The sequence below is a fragment of the Dipodomys merriami genome, unplaced genomic scaffold, assembly GCF_024711535.1.
Source record: "Dipodomys merriami isolate MVZ:Mamm:240054 unplaced genomic scaffold, mDipMer1.0.p SCAF_16, whole genome shotgun sequence".
Classification (NCBI taxonomy): domain Eukaryota; kingdom Metazoa; phylum Chordata; class Mammalia; order Rodentia; family Heteromyidae; genus Dipodomys; species Dipodomys merriami.
In genome coordinates this window covers 20,392,574-20,401,500 of record NW_027202937.1, presented here as the reverse complement: position 1 = coordinate 20,401,500, position 8,927 = coordinate 20,392,574, and the positions used below count along the sequence as shown (strand labels likewise).

Sequence of the window (8,927 nt, the reverse complement as noted above, 5' to 3'; positions counted from 1 at the left end):
ACTCTCTTCAGAGGTTAATTTGTCTTTGTTATGGTAGGGTATATTAATCATACAAAAGAGTTTCACTGTTATTTCACACGCATGTATATTTTGTTTTGATCAGATTAAGTCTCTCTCTAGCTCATTCTTTCATCTTCTCTCCTCTCTTTTCAACAGCTTTTAGTGGGTTTCCTCATGCCAATTTCATATATTGACACATGTATTTTGATATTATTGACCCTCTTTCATGATCCTCTTTCCCTTTCTCTTCGTCGCTCCAAACAACGCATAGTAACAATCATGTAATATGTTTGCATGTATGTAAATGCATGTATGTATTATGTATTTTAGGTCTAGATTTCAAATACTAAAGACAACTATGTGATCTTTCTCCTTCTCAACCTGGCTTATTTCATTTAACATAAAGATCTCCACTTCCAAACATTTCTCTGGAAATGGCAAAACTTCATTCTCTTTTGGCCATTTTGACTAGTGATACAACAAAAGTGTTTGACTTTGAGACAGAGTTGACTAATTATTGTGTGGGCTGGCCTCAAATTCTTGATCCTCCTGTCTCTGTCTCCTGAGTAGCTTTTAAATTCTTACCTGGAGTGCCTGTTCTTTACCTGTCACCTGGACAATTGAAAATTATCCTGTAATTGGTTTCCTTGTCTTTAGATCAGGGACTATCAAATTTGAGCATGCATCAGATTCCCAACAGGCTTTTTCTTTTCCATGTAGTACTCTGTTCCCAGTGTGTAGCTCCTTCAGAGGGGTGCTTCTTTTGTTTAGAAGTCTCACTGGCTTGTCACTGTTATTAAATTCATTTTCACATTTCTTTTTTGTCATATTATTTTTATTATCTTTAAGTAGTTGTACAAAGGAGTTGCATATAACAACGCAGTTTATGAATATAATGCATCTTGATCACTGTTAACCCTTTCCACATTCTCTCCCATCTCTCTTCTCCCCACCCCTTCCCTCACTCTTGTTAATTTTGTAGTATATACATTGGTTTCTTCTTAACTGCATTTTCCCCCTCCCCTCTTCTTCCTCTGTCCACTCCCTTTCCCCTTGATCCTACCCCACTCCTGTCAAGTATCCGCTTCCTGGTGTTTTAGTTTGTTGAACTTTGACTTTGATTTTTTAAGGATTTACACTATTTGAGAGTTCCCTTGAATCTACTGTATTTCAGTTAATGCATTTGAATAACCTTGCATACCACTTAACATATAAGTTATACATCTACTTATAAGTTTATAACCTAAATCTAGCTTCCACATATTCATTTTCACATTTCCAATATTCTTGCCACTAGTATTCTAAACTCTGAGCCACCTAAAGGCAATGTGTCTCTTTCCTACTATTTCTCCAAGTCCTGTAACTCTTCTCTCTTCTTTCCCATATCTCTCCTTTCCATGACCCCATTTAGCGACCAGGGCTCGATGCAGATGGCATCCACTTTAGGAAACCCTGCCTGCTATTTGTAACCATAGCAGAGAGCCAGCCCTCTTTATTTTGCTTACAGTGCTTACAGCATGATACCTTTAATTGTTAGTACTTTATTTTGCTTACAGTGCTTACAGCATGATACCTTTAATTGTTAGTACAGTCATTGTTGTCTTTTCTATTGAGTTTCACAGACCCCAAACCAAGGAGCCAGGACCTCAGGCTCAATAAAACATTCATTTCACATGAAAAGTCTTCTTTCAATTCATTTGACTAACTTTTGGGGGTGAGAGCAGAGAGGAAGAATGTTATTATGAAACACTTATAGAGTTTTCCTGAGATTACATTCTTTTTGGTAAAAGTCAGATTATTACTGAGTTTAATCAATGCAAATGAAATGTCGCACAAAATGTTAGAGGATCAATTAAAAACAAAAGACCTTAAATTAACTCATCACATAGGATTTCAACTGAGTGTTAATTTTTTGTCTCATTTTGATTATTGCCAAGGTTTACTAATTGAATACTAGGATCAATTTATAGATCAAATTATATAGATGACAATAAACGAGACATCTATGTCTCTGTATTAGCTATCCATCTATTATTGAAATATAGCATATAGTTGCCAATTTGTAGTCAAATGTCCTATTTTCATATAGAACTTACATTAATATAGACTCAGCATCCTTCTCTTAGTAGGTACTGTGAGGACAAAGGAGTTTCCATCAAATATATTTAGAAAATTTTAGCTTGAACTACACTAAATCTCACTGAGCTTCAGGACTCTCTCAATCCATCTGTGCTATGTTTTAGCACTCTTTAAAGGTCATATGCAATATTTAGTATTATTTTTATCATTTTATGCAAGTGTGCCCAAACTCTGAAAATAAAATCTAAATCCAAATCACTTTATTTTTTGCTGGTTCTGGGGCTTGGACAGGGCCTGGACACTGTTAGTGAGCTTGTGTGCTCAAGGTTAGTACTCTACACTTGAGGCACAGTGCCATTTCCAGCATTTTAATAGATAATTGGCGAGAAGAGTCTCATGGTCTTTCCTGCCAAGGCTGGATTTGAGTGGTGATCCTTAGATCTCAACCTCCTGAGTAGCCAGGATTACAGGTGTGAGGCACCACAGCCAGGCATCCAAATCAGTTTTAGTTCCAAGTGTTTCAAACAAGGAATATTCAACCTGCTTTGCTCTTTCCAAAAAGCAAAAATCATGACTCAAGATTTTGCTTTATTGTTTTATTCGTAGTTTTGTGTTTTGTCTGGTTCAGAGGGTTTTCTTCTGAATGTCCAGATGACATGTCAATAGGTCTTTTTCTCTGCTTACATCTACGTCTGGAGCATGCTTACTAGTTAATTTTTGGAGTCATAGATATTGGATGTTTAGAGTGAATAGTTTATTATATTTCATGAAAAAAAAGACCAATTGCTCTTGAACTCTGTTTGTGCATAGTGTCTTAGGTCCAGTATGGGCTTTAAGAGTACCCATGTGAGTATTTAAAAAAATCAGATTCTTGCCAGGTGCTGATGACTCCCACCTGTAAATTCTTGGTACTCAGGAGGCTGAGATCCCAGATCTGAGATCCTGGTTCAAAGCTAGCCTAGGCAGCAAAGTCCTTGAGATTCTTATCTCCACCAGAAAACTGGAAGTGGTGCTCCCTCCTCTCCTTCCCTCTCTCTATTCCTTCCTTCTTTCTCTCCCTCCTTCCTTCCTTCCCTCCCTCCCTCCCTCCCTCCCTCCCTCCTTCCTTCCTTCCTTCCTTCCTTCCTTCCTTCCTTCCTTCCTTCCTTCCTTCCTTCCTTCCTTCCTTCCTTCCTTCCTTCCTCCCTTCTTTTCATAATGGAGTTTGAACTCCAGGTCCTTATGTTAGCCAATTACTCTATCTTCTGAGCCAAGCCCCCAAGCCCTTTATACTTTAGTTTGTTTTTCAGTTAGAGTCTTGCACTTTTGCCTAGCTAGGAATGTGATCCTTCTTCCTCTATCTCCTACATAGCTTAGGTTCCAGGTTGTTCTTTGCAATAAGGTCTCACTAATATGTTTGCCAAGGGTGGCCTTGAATGATCCTTCTAACTTTCCCTTTAACCTATCTGGGATCACAGCTATGAGCCACCACAACAGACCCTATACTCTGATTTTCTATGTCTCATTTGCCTAGCTTTTATTCATTGGCTTTTGTCTTGGGGTATTTAGCCTTGCAATTCAGCAACTAGTTCAAATGAATATCTGCTATCTGCTCTATCTTTATTGTTCTTGCCAGCAATGTTGAAAACATAAATGAGCCCCAGCATTTGAGGATTTTTTTTAGAGGAGGGAGTCTGTCCTGGGGCTTGAACTCTGGGCTTCGGTGTTGTCCTTAAGCTTCTTTTGCTCAAGGCGAATGCTCTACCTACCACTTGAGCCATAGCACCATTTCTGGCTTTTTTGATTAGTTTATTGGAGATAAGAGTCTCACAGAGTTTCCTGCCTGGGCTGGCTTTGAACCACAATCCTCAGATCTCAGCGTCCTGAGTAGCTAGGATTACAGGTGTGAGCCACCAGCACCTGGAAGGATATATATTTTTAAATAGGCAACAAGAGTGAACAAATCAACGTGTGACTTCAGTGTGGTCTTCATGATACACAGATAGAAGGAGACACCTGTAAAACAGCAATATTCCCTGCTGAATAAGAAAAGCTAGCACCCGCAGCTCATTGGGACTCAATCTCATTCTCTCTCTCTCTCTCTCTCTCTCTCTCTCTCTCTCTCTCTCTCTCTCTCTCTTTCCTTAAGGATAGGGCTTGAATTCCAGGCTTTGAGCTTGTCAGCTGGTGCTCTGCCACTAGAACCATGCCTCCAGTCCAACTTTTTGCTGGTTAATTTGGAGATGGAATCTTGAGGCATTTTCTTTCTTTTTTTAAAAATATATTTTATTGTTATTGCAGAGGTGATGTACAGAGGGGTCACAGTTACATAACTCAGGTAATAGGTGTATTTCTTTTTGAACTAAGTCACCCCTTCGCTCACTCTCTCCCACCCATAAGTTGTACAGTTCATTTTCCACATAGTGTCTCATCAGTTGCATTTGCTGACCCTCTGTCATTCCGTTTCTGTGCTTCCCTTCCCCTCTCAAAGACTAACAAACAAGACAAAAGGAAAAGATAACAAAAACAGCAGCAGCAGCAACAACAAAAATCTCTTGTTTCCATTTCTGAGATCATTTTGTAAGATATTATTTCATATAATCATATCTATATAGCTATCTATTGAGCTTTTGTGATCGCTCTTATGAATATCCTCTTGAGGTATTTTTCTGACTGGACATACTTTGAACCTTGACCCTCTGGATCTCAGCCTTCTGAGTAGCTAGGATTATAGCTACTCAAGGACACTGTCTTGAAAGTAGACTTTCAGCCATTCTGGAAGTCTCTACCCAGGGACATTAGAAACTCTTCTCTTTCATATGGCTGCATGAGGGGAAGAAATGGTTAAACTCTTCTCTTGTCCATGACTTTCCCAAGACTCCATCCCATAACTAAAAACAAACAAATAGATAAAGATAAATAAGTAAATAAATAACTAAACAGAATGCTCCATGGAAGGTACTTTCCTTTGTCCATAGGTGCTGGTTTGGACGCTGACTCTTTCCTGGGAAAGGTTCTAGCTGGCTGTTTCCTTCTGAATTATCTTGTTTCTCCTCAGGGAGAAGGAGATGCCACCTCTTCCTAGGTAAGGCCCTTTCCTAAGTAAGATGTGTTCTTCAGACAGAAAAAGCTGTATGACAGCTATGGGAAAACATTTGGGAATTTGATAGGACAGGTGAACTTAAATTGACCAAGGGTGAGCTGCTTCCATTCTGCAAACTAGGGTCCCAGTCACCCATCTAGATATTTCCCTCTGCTGATGTCACATGGTGTGGAAACCCTTTACTCATGGCTGAAAACAATCCAAAAGAAAGCATCGTGGGGGGAGGAGTCTGAAGGGGGAGGATGGGAGGAAAGTCTCTGGCCAGGAGGCCGGAGGTGCCCCGGGAAGCTGTTTCCTGTGAATAGTTAAATGGCTGCCTCTCAACTTGCACAATGTCACATTGAATTTGAAACAGGGAACTTTTTATATATTTTTTCCCCCCTGATTGTGCTGGCACCTGGCAGATGCCTATTTACCACAGGCATCAATACACATAGTAATCAAAGGAAATCAGAGGCACAGATTAGCAACAGCTGCAAGTCATTAGTGACAGACACAGGAAAGCACAATTCTGCACCCAACTTCGAAATAACCAATATGAGTATTTCAGAGCACGAGGGTTACCGCAGGCCACTGGCTCACACGAGAGCAGCCAGACAATAGCTGGGCTTGTCTCTCCAGAGAGCTCTCTCTCTTGGGCAGCACCACACACCCCCATATTGTAAGTGGATCAATCACAGGATATTGGATCATTCAGTTAGCCCCTTTGCTCAGCACATGTGCTGAGCCAATCTGATCAAAGGTTATCTGAACCGAGAGGTTTAGCCTCTCGCTGGTGGAAACCTTCCTATCCCCTATCATAATTTTAGTAGTAGGAATGGCAGTGTATTTCTGATGGCATAATTCTATTGTTGCCTTGATTGCAAAGGGTTACAGGGAGGGGAAAAAGACGACATTTCTCCTTCCCCTTCAATTTCACTTTTACTCACAATTGAATTTGATAATCAATGATGATTGATAGTCTTTTGATACTTACATATTCTCACTGGCAGTATTCAACCTCAGCCTATTCCCTCCACCAAAAAAATGCTGTTCAATTTTTAGCTTTTCTTCCCCTAATCAATTCATTCACTACCTCAGTGGAATACAAGTTGGTCATTTAAAAATTTCTAGCTGTTGCCTTATATGTCCCAAAACAAATTTAGCCCGCCTGGGTTTCTATTTTAGGCCATTTCTGGAAATGCGGATTTACTGTACAACTGGGTAATGGGTTGGAGATAAACAGAAACAGTGAGTTGCTGTGTGATTAGGAGGACAGGGCAAAATTTAGGATTATATATATGACAATAATTGGGCCCCTGGACCCTAGAGGGTAGCTTTCATTAGTCTCCTTGTCACATGTGGTGACTTCTGCCTTTCCTTGATATAAAAGTTGAATGATTATTATTTTTTTCCTGTTTTAGCAATATCTCATTCCTCCTGTCTCTCCCTCCTCAAATACCTTCTGAATGTTCTTTCAATATTATAATTAATGACACATAATAATACTAATAATATAACCTGTTTTCAGGATAAGGAAAATCATTGCAGAAATAGCTGTCTTGGTATTGAGGGAGGAAGAGAGATTATTTTGTAGATTACTAGGTACTATGTACTCTAGATTTAAGGAGATTTGATTTTTTTTCTTTTTTGGAACATTTTGAAAGGAAGCAAAGGCATAGTACTCATAATTTTAGTTACTAATTAAGTCACCATCTATGGGTTGAATGGAACCGTATCTCAGGGAATGTTAAGGATCATAGAGGGATACAGTAGCAAATTAACAAGCAATCTGGTTGCAATGTACCCAGCTGATGTTGAGGATTTAAGCATATTATGGCTGAAGTGGCAGTTTGACTATAATTCTTTATTGTATATGTCTTCTTTCCCTCTCTGCTCCTCCTCCTCTCCCTTCCTCTCCCCCCTTCCTTCCTCTCCCTTCTCTTTTCCTGCCCACTCTCTCTCCTTCCTTCCCCTTTATTCATACTTTGTAATTTAGACCTTAGAGGCATAAGCATATTGGTGACACTGGATTATTTAATTAGATGAAATCAGCTTTGTTTTTTTGAGAATTCATCTGTATCAGTTTGGATAAAGCTTCTGTAGCAAATAAAGCCTCAGACTTTAGTGGCTTAGCACAGTAGAAGTTTGTTTCTTTCTCAGTATCACAGACTAATGAAGCCATTCCCAGATTGGTGGGACGCTTTTATCCATGCAATGGCGCAGGAGCTCTGGTTCCTTCAGTCTTGTGCATCTATGCAACCTCTGAACATCTGCTTCCTGTGGATACAAAGAGAAACAAAGAGTGGAGAAGGCACAGACAATGTTTGTGGGTTTGTGTTTTTTTTTTGAAGCTGGTCCTGGGGCTTGAACTGAGGGCCTGAATACTGCCCTTGAACTTTTTATATTCATGGCTAGTACTGTACCACTTGAGCTACAGCTCCATTTCTGGCTTTTTGGTGGAGATAAGAGCCTCACAGATTTTCCTTCCTAGGCTGGCTTCAAACCATGATTCTTAGATCTCAGTCTCCTGATTACCTAGGATTACAGGTGTGAGTCACGTAAATCAGCACAGCCCTCCCTTCCTTCCTTCCTCCCTCCCTTCCTCCCTTCCTCCCTTCCTACCTTCCTTCATTTCTTTCTTTTTTCCTTCCTTCTTACCTTCTCTCTCTCTCTCTCTCTCTCTCTCTCTCTCTCTCTCTCTCTCTCTCTCTCTCTCTTTCTTTTTTGGTCAGTTGTGGAGCCTGAACTCTGGGCCTGGGCACTGTTCCTCAGCTCTTCAGCTCAAGGCTAGCGCTCTACCACTTGAGCCACAATGCTACTTCTGGCTTTTTCTGCTTATGTGGTGCTGAGGAATCGAACCCAGGGCCTCATGCATGCAAGGCAAGCACTCTACCACTGAGCTACCTTCCCAGCCTGCCATTTCTTCAGCCAGACATCACTGCCTTGATGATCCTACCTAGGTGAAAAGGAGCTTGGGAAATTCTTAGCTTGAGTGGACATTTCAAGGTTCAGATTCTATCCCACAGAGTGGAGGGCAGATCTGAGTGCATAGGATTATACATCACGCATTATGCTAATTTTTGGAGATCAAAGATGAAGGCATCTTCATCCTTTAGGTTAGCAACGGCCATAGAGGTACCTTACAAGTTAAATAGAGTCATACGTAAGGACAAATGTGGAGACACATGGCCCACCTAGAGACTGACTCAGTGGAGGTGCTGCTGAAGCAACCTTAAAGTGCTCCATCTCATCTAAAAGGAGAGAGTATCAGCAGACATGTAAAGCTGAGAAGGCGTCCATCATGCACAGAGATGAATGAGCAGGCCCTTGTGTCAGGTACACAGGAGAGTGAGAGTAATGAGGGCTAGAGGGAAAGCCCAGGCTGTTGCAATGTGCTGTGGCTTCAAAGGCAGCTCCTCTGATCACACTCCTTTCTTGAATATTTCAATTACCTGTGTGCAAGAAAAGTGCATTTGTCAAACTTGAGACACCATAGGTGACTGTTTAAGATGAGAGGATGCTGGGAAGGTGGCTCAGTGGCATAGTGCTTGCCTCTCATGTACGAAGCCCTGGGTTCGATTCCTCAGCATCACATAAACAGAAAAAGCTGGAAGTGGCACTGTGGCTCAAGTGGTAGAGCGCTAGCCTTGAGAAAAAGCACTCAGGGACAGTGCCCAGCCCCTGAGTTCAAGCCCCAACAACAGAAAAAAAAAAGATGGGAGGAGTTTGGTTTCTAAGAAAGTTTTGATTCTTGTTGCTCATGGCATAGGAATATGGTCACTGA

At 40.8% G+C, this 8,927-nt stretch overlaps 1 long non-coding RNA gene across 1 annotated transcript in view; it reads left to right on the top strand.

Annotated features, from left to right (window-relative positions):
- Positions 1-5,048: 5,048 nt before the first annotated feature.
- Positions 5,049-8,927, top strand: part of LOC138828414 (uncharacterized) — a 28,136-nt gene continuing 24,257 nt past the window's right edge. Inside the window, exon 1 of the long non-coding RNA XR_011372244.1 lies at positions 5,049-5,143. This is a non-coding gene — a long non-coding RNA (uncharacterized lncRNA). The remainder of the gene's footprint in view (positions 5,144-8,927) is intronic.